Here is a 13,976-nt window from a genome sequence, read left to right as displayed (position 1 = left end):
ATTGCCACCCTTGCAGATCTGCAAATCAGCCAGAGATTTACAAATAGAGCCTGACAGGACCATAGCAAGCTTCCTTATACTGACTCATTGGTCCATCTAGCTCAGTATTGTCTACACTGACCGGCAGCAGCTCTTCGGGGTTTCAGGAGGCGTCCTTCCCAGCCGCACCTGGAGATGTCAGGGCTTGAACCTGGGGCCTTCTGCATGCAAGCAGGTACTCTACCACTGAGCAACAGATCTTCCATTGATTTGCCTGCCCCTGCACGAGAGATAAGATGCACCCATGAACTCGCCTCCACCATTCAAGAGATGCAGGTTCTGGCAACCCTGGAAAGGGAGCTGAGCCTTCCTATTGATGGGCCTTGGCAGGCTTTTTCACCCCAAGGACTTCCCTCCCTTCTGGGCAACCTTCAAAGGGTCAAATCCCAGCGGTGGGTGGGGCCAGAGGCAGAAGTGGGCGGAGCAACAAACGTAAATGTTAACCTTTGTACAGTAGGCTAGTTTCTACGCGCTCATTCTGCACATTCCTTTTTTATCAGTAGCGTGGTGGCCAATTCAGAAGAGCAAAGTCCCTTTATGTTGGTCACAGTCACGCCCTCTCCCCTTTTATCGCTGCAGAGTTGGGAAAGAGATCCTTGTTAATGCCTTCTGCCACAACAGATGTCCTGCAGAGCCACTAAGCATGGGAGAGTGTTCGCTGCTGGATAGAGGACAGAGAAGGGTGTGCAAGTGTGTGTAGAAACTAGCCTGCTGTATACAGGTACAATTTACATTAGCTGCTCCACCCGCTTTTGCCTCCAGCCCCATCCATCACAATGGCCTGTGGCCCTTGGGAGGTTTCTCAGAAAGGAAAGAGGCCCTTGGGCTGAAAAAAAGGTTATCCACCCCTTAGTCACATACACAGATGCACACATTTGCATTGTCTTATCTCCGCTATTAAGGTTCCTGTCGGGCTCAACATTGAAAGAGGTATTATGCCACTTTGAACAGTTATGGCTTCCCCCAAAGCATCCTGGGAACTATAACTTGCTAAGAGTGCCAAGAGTTGTTGGGAGAACACTCTTCCCTTCACAGGGCTACAATTCCAAGAGTGGTTTAACAGTCAACTTCTCTTTCCGGAGAACACTGGGAATTGTAGCTCTGGGGAGGGAATAGGAAACTCCTAATAACTCTCAGCACCCTTCACTAACTACAGGTCCCATGATTCTTTGGGGGAAGTCGTGACTGTTTAAAAGTGGTATAATACTGCTTTAAATGTTTAGTGCGGATGAAGCCTTAGTCTGCTTCTCCATAACAACTACGGAAGTCAAACGCCTTCGCTGGGATGTGTGTACAGAAAGAGGTTACTTGGCTGTCCCTGGTGTCCTTCACAGAGGCTCTCAGGCAGTCCTGAATAAAATTTCTAGCCTTCTGCTTATTTCCATTTCCTTCATTCTGTTTCCCTCCTCTCCACCGTCTTTCTTCAGAACTACCCGCAGAGCTCTTTTAAATTAAATTTAAATTGAAAAGTTTTTCTTTTAAAAAAAGAACTCTTATATCATTCTAGCCCGTAGTTAATGCCACCATCTTGTAGCCAGATGTCAACCTCAAAATCTGGAAAAAATCTAAGACTGATAGTGATTACCTTATTTCGGGGGAAACAGGCAAGATGAAGTAGCAAGATTGAGACACAGAGGCTGGGGGGGGGAGTTAGTGCTACTTAGTCGCAGGCTGAACTGTCAAGAATTTAAGTAGACAACTAAATCCTACTCAGAGTAGACCAGGGATGTGCGAGAAATTCGGCTCAGGTCACATTTCAGGCCGAATCGATCAAATTCACACTTTCTGACACAATATGAAACTGAAACAGCCATTCACACTTCTTCAAATATTGAAGTGCACCAAACGAACCCTACAAAAATATATAGATTAGGAGAAAGTGTCCGTAAACATGAACAGATGAGTAAAAACATACAAAAATGCATCATACAACGAGAAATTGCTTGCAAAAAATGCGTACATGAGTCAAAACCGCCTACATATCTCTACGATGGATATTCTACAAAATGTGCTTGTTAGGAGACATTCACGCTAAAATACTGCAGAATTTTCATGAGGATTAAAAAACGACAACACCAAATCCGCAAATGGCTGCAGAGATGAAGTTAAGTTTGGAAAAACAGAGAAATGGGGGAAACTGAAACTGACTGACAAGTCTTTCCATCCCTAAAGTAGACCCATTAAAAGTGATGTCCATTAACTTAATGGGTCTACTCTGAGGAAGACTAGCATTGGATACAGCTACAAGGGCCTATCTCAGAGATAGATCCACTGAAGTGTGTTAATAAATAGATAAATAAATACACAGAGCTTTGGCCCCGCTGAAATCAGTGGGAACAGACAAGTCTCGACAAGTCCAATTGACTTCAATTCAAACTAAGTTCAACTACCTCAGTCTGGATCCAACGTTATGATGCTAAGCCAGATATGGGGAACCTTTGACTCTCCAGATGTCAATTCCCATCAGCCCCAGCAAGCATGGCCAATGGCCAGGAATGGTGGCCAAAGGTTTCCCACCCCTGTTCTAAGCCGTTAAGAAGGCCCGAGAGAGAGGGTTCTATCCAACTTTTGCACAGAGTAAACCCACTGAAATCAATGAGCCGAAGTTCACTCACTTCAGTGGGTGTACTCTGAGTAAGACTAGCATTGAATACAATCCAGTGATTTAACCAGGACAAACGTCCCCAAATCAGTCTCTGGCAAATATACAGGTGGTGCATATAATCCTTGTGGATTGATGCACTGCGTCTATCCAGAAATGTTAGGATATGCAAGCATTTCCTCCCTGCACTCACTGGTCTTTGAACTTTGAAAAATCATGGTCTGTTTGCTTCTTCTTCAACCACAGATGGTCTCTGCAGTCACATTTATTGTACATGTGCATGCGCATTTGCTGAGCTTCTGAGAACAATGAAGCCATCCCAAATCTGCACAATTCCTTCATTGCTTGGATGTTTAAAGAAATTTGAAAGAAACCATGAGCTCCATTTATTTTAGTTTTGCTTTGGCGCTGTTGCCGTACCTTTGCGTCGCTACATTGCCAGATCAGAGGAATGACAAATCCCAGAAAGAACGGCAGAGGCGGGTTGTCTTGATCACCGGATGGCAATGCTCCATCCTTAAGGGCATTCGCAAATCTTGCAGTGTTTCATATAGGCTCCTTGTCATGTGGCCATTAACTTTTACAACCTTTGCATCTCAAGCGAAACCATGGCTGCAAATTCCTTCTAAATGTCATAATGCATCCCACATGCTAGCAGTTACAAATATATACCCAAGATAAGCATCAAGTATTTATTAAGATGTGTGGCCCTCTGCATCAAAAGGCACTAGCAAGGTCACAAAAATAAATTGTTTTTCGTGCATAAGGAGAGCCCTGCTGGATTAGGTCAAAGGCCAAGTCCAGCACTCTGTTCTCCCAGTGGTCAACCAAATGCCCCCCCACGAAAAAACCCTGTGCGATAGCATCCTCTCCCCTTTGCAATTCCCAGCAATGCATCTTCAAAGGCATTCTGCCTGTAATAGCGGAGGCACAACATAGCCATCGAGGCCAGTAGCCACTGATCCTCCATTAAGTTGTCTAATGCTGTAATCCAGTGCACACTTACCTGGGAATAAGTCCCACTGAACCCAATGGAACTTACTTCTGAGAAGACATGTATTGGATTGAGCCCGAATCCTCTTTTATAGCTATCCAAGCTGGTGACTATCACTCAAGGCATTTTTTTTTAAGCAATCGTTAATAAATGGACACGCAGCCCTAGTTTTTGGATACATAAAATCTGAACAATGAACCAAGAACACACGTTCAGATTGGAAGCCACTGAACCACTGACTAGAGATATGAAACTGGATAGACACAGTAGAACATAGGGGAACAGTGAGAGCTTGGAAAAGTTACTTTTTTTGAACTACAACTCCCATCAGCCCAATCCAGTGGCCAAGCTGGCTGGGGCTGATGGGAGTTGTAGTTCAAAAAAGTAACTTTTCCAAGCTCTAATTTACATAATAATTCTTAGGGCTATTAGAAACCAGCAGACTTTCTGAAAAACAAAATCTCTCTCCCTGTACACTGTGATGTCTGGTTCCCTGCATCTTGGTTCTTTTTTCCTGTAAGAATTCTGCTGCAGCAGGGCGTGGATCATAGGGAGCAGTTTTAAATTTTAATTCGCTTTTTAATTCACGTATTTACCAGCGGGTGAGCAGGCTAGTAAGAATTTTGCTGGGCTAGTGACCTGTGTTAAATGCAGCTGCAAGGCGGCATTCACCCTCTGGTTTTGTCTGAGCCACGTTCACCTCAGTCCAAATGTCAGGGCTTGTGCACGTGTAAGCCATTTGAATGAAAAATGGACACCCAGTAACGATTCCTTTAAAAATGCCCTGACACCACTTCCTGTGGAAGCGAATTCCATCGTTTCACTATGCATAACTACTTTGCACATGTTTGATTTATATCCCACCCTTCCTCCCAGCAGGAGCCCAGGGCAGCAAGGATTGTAGGATGCTGCAGACATAAGGACCCTGCTGGGACCCTGCTCCCAAAAAGGTAGGGTGACTAAGACCCCCCAAGACCCTAGACAACTGCACCCCTGAGCCTGGTCAAAAAGATACTGTATGTGTGTACAAGACTTCTGAAGCAACTGATGGATGCAGTTTCTTGTACAGTAAAGGGAAGGGCATTCCCCAGTAAAGGGTAAAGGTAAAGGTGTCCCCGCACTTGTAGTGCGAGTCGTTTCCGACTCTTAGGGTGACGTCTTGCGACGTTTACTAGGCAGACCGTATATATGGGGTGGGATTGCCAGTTCCTTCCCTGGCCTTTCTTTACCCCCCAGTATATGCCGGGTACTCATTTTACCGACCACGGATGGATGGAAGGCTGAGTGGACCTCGACCCCTTTTACTGGAGATTTGACTTCCCCCTTCCGTTGGAATTGAACTCCGGCCGTGAGCACAGCTTCGGCTGCGTTACCGCCGCTTACCACTCTGCGCCACGGAGGATCTTTATGTACAACCCAGTATGCCTCTGTAAATACCAGTAGCCAGGAGGAGCGAGTGTTGTTGCACTCAGGTCCTGCTTGCGAGCTTCTCATTGGGGCATCTGGTTGGAACAGAACAGTGGACCTGATGGGCCTTTGGCGAGGATGGAAGGACCTGTCATTTCTGGTTCTCATTTTCCCAGTCTTAAATTCAGCAATTTAAGTTAAAAAAACCCAAAACCTCATGAAAATTCATCAGCTTTTCCAGGCACATTTCTTCTAGTAAACACATTTTTGTATGGAGTTTTAACTCTTGTACACATTTTTGCAAGCAATTTCCCCCAATATATGATGTGTTTTTGTATGTTATTGACACTCATACATTCATTTTTACACACACCCTTCCCTTAACATATGCATTTTTGCAAACATTGGTTGGGTGGAGATAGATTGATAGATCCACCTTGAAATGTGAACAGAATCTAATTTCTCCCCCATCTGTAGCCATTGATCCAATCCAGCCGGGCTCTTCCTATGTTCCAGATGTTTTGGACTACAAGTCCCACCAGCCCATGCTGGGGAGGCTGATGGGAGTTGTAGTCCAAAACCTCTGAATGGCCCCCATTTGGGGATAACCATTATCCATGGCGGATTGCTGACCTCCCTGGCGTCAAATGTGCTGATTCCATCTCCGTTGCTCCCAACCTCCACTGTTTTTCAACATCCACTTCCCTTGCTCCCCAGTCCTGCCTGTCGTTAAGGGTCAAAGGGCAAGCAGAAAATCAGGGAGGGCTTGGCAGACGTCTTTGGCTGACATGAGCCTGCTCAGGAGAGGTGAGAGGCAGGGGTTCAGGGAGCCTCGGGTTCAGAGCAAGGTTAGCCAAATATCAGATAAATTAAGCCGGAGGAACAGACAGCTCGGGTTGAGGGTGAACTTTTCACCCAGCCCGGCTAACCTGTTCCTGTCCTGGCGTTGCACAGGTGGAGAGCGCTTCAAGGGAAGCCTGACCCTCAGTCTCGCTGTCTTCCGCTGTCAGCACGAGGGCAAAAATCAAAGCGGAGAGGACACCCGACTCACAGGAATCTGCCATATACCACGTCAGACCATTAGTCCGTCTAGCTGAGAATGCATCCAAGGGGTTTCGGGGGGGGACTCATTAAAAAGCCCATCATTCCCTGGGATGCTAAATCAACTTTAACTAGGGATGGGGAAATACATCCATTTCACTCATTTTGTCTCATTTTTCAAATCTTAAGTTCCATTCTCCATATCAGTTTGCCATTAAAAAAAAAAAAGATCATGAAAATTCATCAGCATTTTAGTGTGATTTCCCCCCCTAATATGCACATTTGTAATACCATTTTTGGCTAACATACACTTTTTTGCAAATCAGTGTCCCCTAATATTTTAGATGTTATTTTCATTAGTATAGTCATTATTAGGCACACTTCACCCTAGTAGATGCACTTCTGTAAACGTTACTTTCCTGGAGAATTGCATTGCAAATTTGGCAAAGTGCAAATTTTGAAGGATGGCTGTGTTTGGGTACATGGATTGTTTCAGAAAGGGTGGATTTGGCAGGTTCACCTTTAAATGTGGTCTGAATCCAAGTTCTTCCCCATGTCTAATTGGTGGATATGGATGTCTCTGTGTTTGTGGAGTGCCCTTGATTCAATAGTATAATGATATTTTAATAGGGTTTTTAAAATAATGAATGTATTATATATATTTGACTTTTTCTGTACATTGCTTTGGGATACTTTTGAATATAAAGCAAATAAGAAAATTTCTAAATAAATATATGACATTTAGAGAGCACCACTTCAGCTACTTGAATGCATCCAAGGAGTTTCTGATGCCCTCCTTCAAATGCCCGTCCCACGTGATGCAAAATCAACTAACTCTTTGGTGCAATTTGTGTCCATATGTAAAAACTGCAATATCAGGAAATGGCCAGAAACATGTTGTCCTTCCTACAAGGCCATCCTAGAACCACATTGCCTAAAGATTTGCCTGCCCCTGTGTTGACCAGTAAGAGATTGTCTAGAAAAATTCTAATTCATGGCCCCACGGTCTACAGAACATCATACGGTGGTGACCCCAAAACAGGCATTTTCCACTATTTACCCTTTACTGGAAGATCCTCCGTGGCGCAGAGTGGTAAGCGGCGGTAACGCAGCCGAAGCTCTGCTCACGGCCGGAGTTCGATTCCAACGGAAGGAGGAAGTTGAATCTCCGGTAAAAGGGGTCAAGGTCCACTCAGCCTTCCATCCATCCGTGGTCGGTAAAATGAGAACCTGGCACATGTTGCAGGGTAAAGAAAGGCCGGGGAAGGAACTGGCAATCCCACCCCATATATACGGTCTGCCTAGTAAACGTCGCAAGACGTCACCCTAAGAGTCAGAAACGACTCGCACTACAAGTGCGGGGACACCTTTACCTTTACCCTTTACTGGGGAATGCCCTTCCCTTTACTGTACAAGAAACTGCATCCATCAGTTGCTTCAGAAGTTTTCTACACACATACAGTATCTTTTTGACCAGGCTCAGGGGTGCAGTTGTCTAGGGTCTCGGGGGGTCTTAGTCACCCTACCTTTTTGGGAGCAGGGTCCCAGCAGGGTCCTTATGTCTGCAGCATCCTACAATCCTTGCTGCCCTGGGCTCCTGCTGGGAGGAAGGGTGGGATATAAATCAAACAAACAAATAAAAATAAAATAAATAAATAAGCCAATCAGCATGACAAGGGAGTGTGTTAGTCACCGAGAAGAGTCTTCTAACATGCTTCCTTGTCCTTTCCTGCTGATTGGTGCCTATCAGAGTGAAAGGAGGTGAGTCAGCCACTGAGCAGACTCTTTTCAGTAGCTAAAACTTCAGCTCGGGACCAGGATACCTGAAAGACCATCTTACCCCTTATATACCCAGTCGATCACTGAGCTCTGAGGGGAGGGCCTCCTGCAGATACCATCTTATCAGGAGGTTCGTTACGCACAATATAGGAAACGGACCTTTAGTGTGGCGGCACCTACCCTGTGGAATCCCCTCCCCTTAAATATTACGCAGGCGCCATCTTGTTATCTTTTTGGTGCCTTTTGAAGACTTTCCTCTTTCAACAAGCCTTTTAAGTTGAGACCTATCCCAGTCTGCGTCTGTGTTGGAATTGCTTTTTAATATGTTTAAAAAAAAAACATTTTAACCCTTTTTAAAGATGATTTGAAAGCTTTTTTAAAAAATGTTGTTAAAGTTGTTTTGTTTTGGTGTATTTTAAGGTCTGTTTTTATGATGTTTTGATGTGTTTTTAGCCCTTTTGTTTGCCGCCCTGGGCTCCTGCTGGGAGGACGAGCGGGATATAGATCAAATAATAAATAAATAAATAAATCTCTTCCCTTTCATGCTGATTGACTCCTAGAGATGTGTGCTGCTGTGGGAGAAGGCATTAGCAAGGATCTCATTCTGAATCCAGGAGCAAAAATGGGTATGTGTGGCTGTGACTATCTTGAAGGGACCCTGCACTTCTGAATTTGCCACTACGCTCCTGACCAGGCTTTCCCTAAATCACAGAATCAGACCCTAGATTATATCCAGTGCTAGTCCTACTCAGAAGAGCTCCCTTGAAATTAATGAACACAACCAACTTTAAGTCCGTTAATTTCAATGGCTCTCCTCTGAAGAGGATTTTGTTTGAATTCCTGATTTGTTTTTATATGCCTTTATGCCGCTGTTTATTTTTATATTGCATGCTGTGCAAAGGTTTTACAAAGATTTGGCTGTTTGTCAAATAAATAAACAAAAATGGAAGATTTTGCATGTGCCTGAGAGATGAAGGGAAAGCCAATGAACTCCCCCTCCCCCCAAATTTCAATTTTGGGATCATATCTGTAAAAGCTCCCTAACATCTAGCAGTCGTGATCTGACCCTTTCCCGAAAGAGATTCCCCCGGGCTCAGTCTGAGCCCAGCCACTCATTCCTGGGGTTCATGCCTTGGGAAGAGTGCTCAGGACAGGTTTCCAAACCGTGGTCCGCGGACCACAAGTGGCCCACAAGCTTCATGCAGGTGGTCCACGGTGTGCCTGTGAAGAACACTTTGAATTCTAAGGAATTCAAATTGTAATACATCTGTGGAATATGCTCCCTAGTGAGGTCTGCCTGGTGCCTTCATTGTCATCTTTTGTGCACCAGGTAAAGACGTACCTTTTCTCCCAGGCATTTGATAGATTCAGATGATGTTTCATTTTTAATATGCTGCCAAATCTTCCTGTGGCTGCGTGTGTGTGGGGGGGGGTGGGTGCTATTGCTATTGTGTTGTTGTTGTTGATTGTTTTGTTAGAGCATGTTTTATGTGTTCTGTAGCAAAAGAAAAAATCATTGTGTAAGTCACTTGGGGACCTTCAGGTGTCAAGTGACTAATAAACCTAATAAATAATAATAAGGAAAAAAGAAGCAATTAAATACAATGAAAAATAATACAGCATCTTGCACAGCACGTTGCAATTGCTACAAAGGGCAGGAAAAATTGTTACGTGGTCCACCAAAACCTGCAGCATTTTTCAAATGGTCCGTGGGGGAAAAACCTTTTGGGAACCACTGGGGTAGGAAAAATGGGCCCAGCCAGAGCTGCTTGGCCTGAGAGCGGACGACAGCACACCAGAGGAGGAGGAGGCTCTCTCTGCCCTGTTCCATTACTCTTGTTGATTGACACTTTAATGAGGGTACGAGGGGTCACCCCCCTGCTGGGGGGCTGGTTCATGCCCCGTTTATCTCACAGCCCATGTAAGCCGAAAATAGCCGCCGGGCTGCGTTTCACCGGCCTGTGACCTGGCAAGCCCCACCATGATGGATTGAGTGACTGAGGCGAGTTGGCAGCAAAAGTGTGTAGCAACAGTTTCGTTCTGTCAGCATGACACAATGGATTTGCTGAACCCGGGGTTTTTCCCTTCGTGGCTGCTGTTGCTGTCCGTTCAAGACAGTTTCTCTCCATTTCTCTCCCCCCCCCCTCATTTTCCAGGGGAAGAGGGAAGGAGAAATCTCTCTCCATAGGAAAAAGAAAAAAAAATCTGTCCATATCATTTTCACTCAGTCTCTCATTCTGTATTTACATGCAATGTCCCTTAATATAATGCATTCTTGTATGTTAATTTCACTAATCTATGCATTTTGATGCACACTTTCCACTAATATGTACATCTTTGTACACATAGGGTGGTATTCAATTATACCCACTGAGTCCTCTGGTACCTCCAAGTCCTACTCAGAGTAGACCCGCTGAAGTTAATAGCCAGGACTAAGTTAGGTTCATTAATTTCAGTGGGTAAGAACATCAGAAGAGCCTGCTGGATCAGGCCAGTGGCCCATCTAGTCCAGCATCCTGTTCTCACAGTGGCCAACCAGGTGCCTGGGGGAAGCCCACAAGCAGGACCTGAGTGTAAGAGCAGTTTCCCCTCCTGCGGCTACCAGCAACTGGTTTTCAGAAGCATACTGCCTCTGACTATGGAGGCAGAGGATAGCCAACATGGCTTGTAGCCACTGATAGCCTTTTCCTCCATGAATTTGTCTAATCTTCTTTTAAAAGCCATCCAAGTTGGTGGCCATTACTGCCTCTTGTGGGAGAGAATTCCATCGTTTAACTATGTGCTGTGTGAAGGAGGACTTTACTCAGAGTAGAACTTAGATGAATACAGACCATTGTTTGGCCCAGAGAACTTCATCACAAAATATGGAGAAGCCCACACTTGGAAGGATAGCTGTGTTTCAGTTCACATGTCGTTTTGGGAAATGTGAATTAGGTTGTTTCTCATTAAAATACAAAAAAATAAAAAGAGAGAATTTCTCCGCCATCCCTAGCGACTAAAGAAAAATAAATAACATTTCTGAGGTCAGGTTGGACCCTTGTTCTCCCCCCCCCCATAGCAGTGAAGTATTAGGAATGAACTATAGGAAAATTAAATCCAACTTTTCTTGCCTTCTTAAAGAGCCGCTTAAGATCTCAGCGAAGGCTGCTGTTTTGGGCACTTTTGATTGTGCTTCTCCTGGCTCCAAAAGACATCGGTCGCCAGATGTGAACAGAGACTTGGTACCCCCAGGGCAGGGTGGGAACAAGCTCTGTGCTATTTAAAGCTTGGTGATGTAAGAGAATATTGTGCAGCTTTATGCAAGAGGCATGCGTTGTTTATGTCGGTTATTGTTTATAATTGACACAGCGCCATGGGGGCAGCCACAGAGGAAGGGGAGAGAGATGGAGGCCGAGATAGGTGTGAAAGGATTGTACAGTTGTTACAGTTTAGGTTTAGTTAGAGGATGAGTTACATACTTTCCCAGCATGGTGCCAGCCAGCATGGCTAATGATCAGGGATGATGGGAGCTGGACTCTAAAACAGGGAGCCGTTTTCAGCCTGAGAGCTGCATCTCCTTCAGGGCAATCTCCTGGGGGCTACATGTTGGGGGGGAGGGCCAGAGGCAAAAGTAGGCAGAGCAACCAATGTAAATCTTACTTTTTGCTACAGTAGTCTAGTTTCTACACACACACAGGCACCAACACACACACACACACACACACACACGGGTGTAGTGGTCCAGATCTTGGAGGGCCTTGAACCCCTTACTTTTTTGGGAGAAGGGTCCCAGCTGGGTCCCTCTGTCTCCATGATCTTACCAGCCAATCAGCATGAAAGGGGAGTATGTTAGCCACCCAGAAGTGTCTTCTAATGTGCTTCCTTGTCTTTTCCTGCTGATTGGAGCCGATCAAAGTGAAAGGAGATGAGTCAGCCACTGAGAAGAGTCTTCTCAGTAGCTAACAGTCTCCCCTTTCATACAGACTGGCTCTTCGGGATGTCGGTTGATGTGAGAGAAGGCGTGAGTGGGAAGGACCGAGGAATGTGGAGATGATGACAGAGAGCAAACAAGGGAGTGAGGGGGAATGGCATGACTATTATGAAGGGACCCTGCACTTCTGAATTTGCCACTGTGCTACTGTGCACTCTCTCCCCCCCCCATCATCCAGGCATGCAAAGAGGCATTGTCGGAGTTCAAGGACACATTTCAGCCCAGCACAAATGCTCGGGGGCACAAAGCAGGGCCAGCGAGGGGCATGGTCTGGGGTGAATTCTGAAGGGGGGGGAGAGAGAGACAGAGAGCTACATTTGGTCTGAGGTTCTACACATCTGGACATAAAACAGCTGGGAGGCAGCAGCAGCAGAGTAGGAAGACTGTATCCAGGCATGGGATCTAGGGCATTGTTTTTCATCCTTGGGTCCCCAGATCTTTTGACGGACTACAATGTCCATCGCCCCGACTATTGACCATGCTGCCTGGAGATGATGGGAGTTGTAGTCTGGGGACCCAAGGCTGAAGAACAGTGATCAAGAGACTTGGGCCAAAGACTTCACAAACGCTGTTTCCTTGCTAGATTTACTTTCCAGCCGCCAGGTCCCTCAAAGCTGTTACAGCATCTTAAAATCATTAATTGCTTCCTACAATCAGAAGAAGGCTAGGACTGGGGAGGGCAGCTGTGAGAGAACTAGAAAAGGTCCTCAAATGCAAAGATGTATCACTGAACACCAAAGTCAGGATCATTCAGACCATGATATTCCCAATCTCTATGTATGGATGTGAAAGTTGGACAGTGAAAAAAGTGGTTAAGAGAAAAATCAACTCATTTGAAATGTGGTGTTGGAGGAGAGCTTTGTGCATACCATGGACTGTGAACAAGACAAATAACTGGGTGTTAGAACAAATTAAACCAGAACTATCACTAGAAGCTAAAATGATGAAACTGAGGTTATCATACTTTGGACACATCATGAGAAGACATGATTCACTAGAAAAGACAATAATGCTGGGAAAAACAGAAGGGAGTAGAAAAAGAGGAAGGGCAAACAAGAGATGGATTGATTCCATAAAGGAAGCCACAGACCTGAACTTACAAGATCTGAACAGGGTGTTTTATAAGAGATGCTATTGGAGGTCACTGATTCATAGGGTCGCCATAAGTCGAAATCGACTTGAAGGCACATAACAACAACAAAACATTTCCCTCCCAAACCCTTAGCCTTCAATATGGATATGGGTCTACTCAGTGGTGGCTGGTGCCCATCGGGATTGGTGGGGCGGAAGGCCGGGAGCTCATCTCTGGTGAAGCCAAAGCCAATGCCAGGCAAAGCCATCTCATTCTATTTTTGTCCTCCTATGCCTCTCTCTGCTAAGATCCACAAGTGGGATTAAAGAGGAAGAAGCTGACAGCCAGGCCACCCCTTGAACTGGATGTAAGCAAGAAGGCAGGCAGGTGGGGGCAGACTGAGGTTGGTGAGGCAGCCCACCGTTCGCCCTAATGGACCAGCCCCCACTGATTTTACTGCAGCCTGTTTAATGTTCATTAACCAATTCCATGCAGTCTACAACGATACAGATCATAGATCTAAGCGAAAACCTTATGCAAGGAAAAGCTGCAGGGGAGGCAGCAGATAAGAGTTACAATGCAGGCAGAGATTGTTCCAGTTAAAATGGCACCAATCTATTGTAAATTAGGTGGCAAATATAGCTTTTAAAAGAGGGACACCACCCCTTAAAATCAAACCCTTCCATGCCATTTCGTAATGTTATTTATGATAGATAAAAGCACCATGTTATCTAATCAGCTCCAAGGCATGATTCACAGATGCAGATGCATGACCTTAAAGAGCTGATGCCCTTGGATGATGTCCTTTGGCAACAGCCTAAAGTCTGACATCCTTTTGGGCTGCAGAGCTGTTGTACTTAAATAAATGGATGTTCTGTTTCCCCAGGGGATTGCATTGACATCAGAATGTGAATGAAATTTCATTTGTTTTAAACTTTTGTTTAATCCCACCTATCCCCAAGAAGACCTCAAGGCAGCTAACGAAAAAGTATAATAAAATGCAACAACAAAAACCCCACCCCATAATAAGAGCCCTGCTGGAACAGACCAAAGACCACTCAGGAAAGGGCCA

Source organism: Rhineura floridana, chromosome 18 (genome assembly GCF_030035675.1).
Source record: "Rhineura floridana isolate rRhiFlo1 chromosome 18, rRhiFlo1.hap2, whole genome shotgun sequence".
Taxonomy (NCBI): Eukaryota; Metazoa; Chordata; class Lepidosauria; order Squamata; family Rhineuridae; genus Rhineura; species Rhineura floridana.
Note: the sequence above shows the minus strand (reverse complement) of the source record.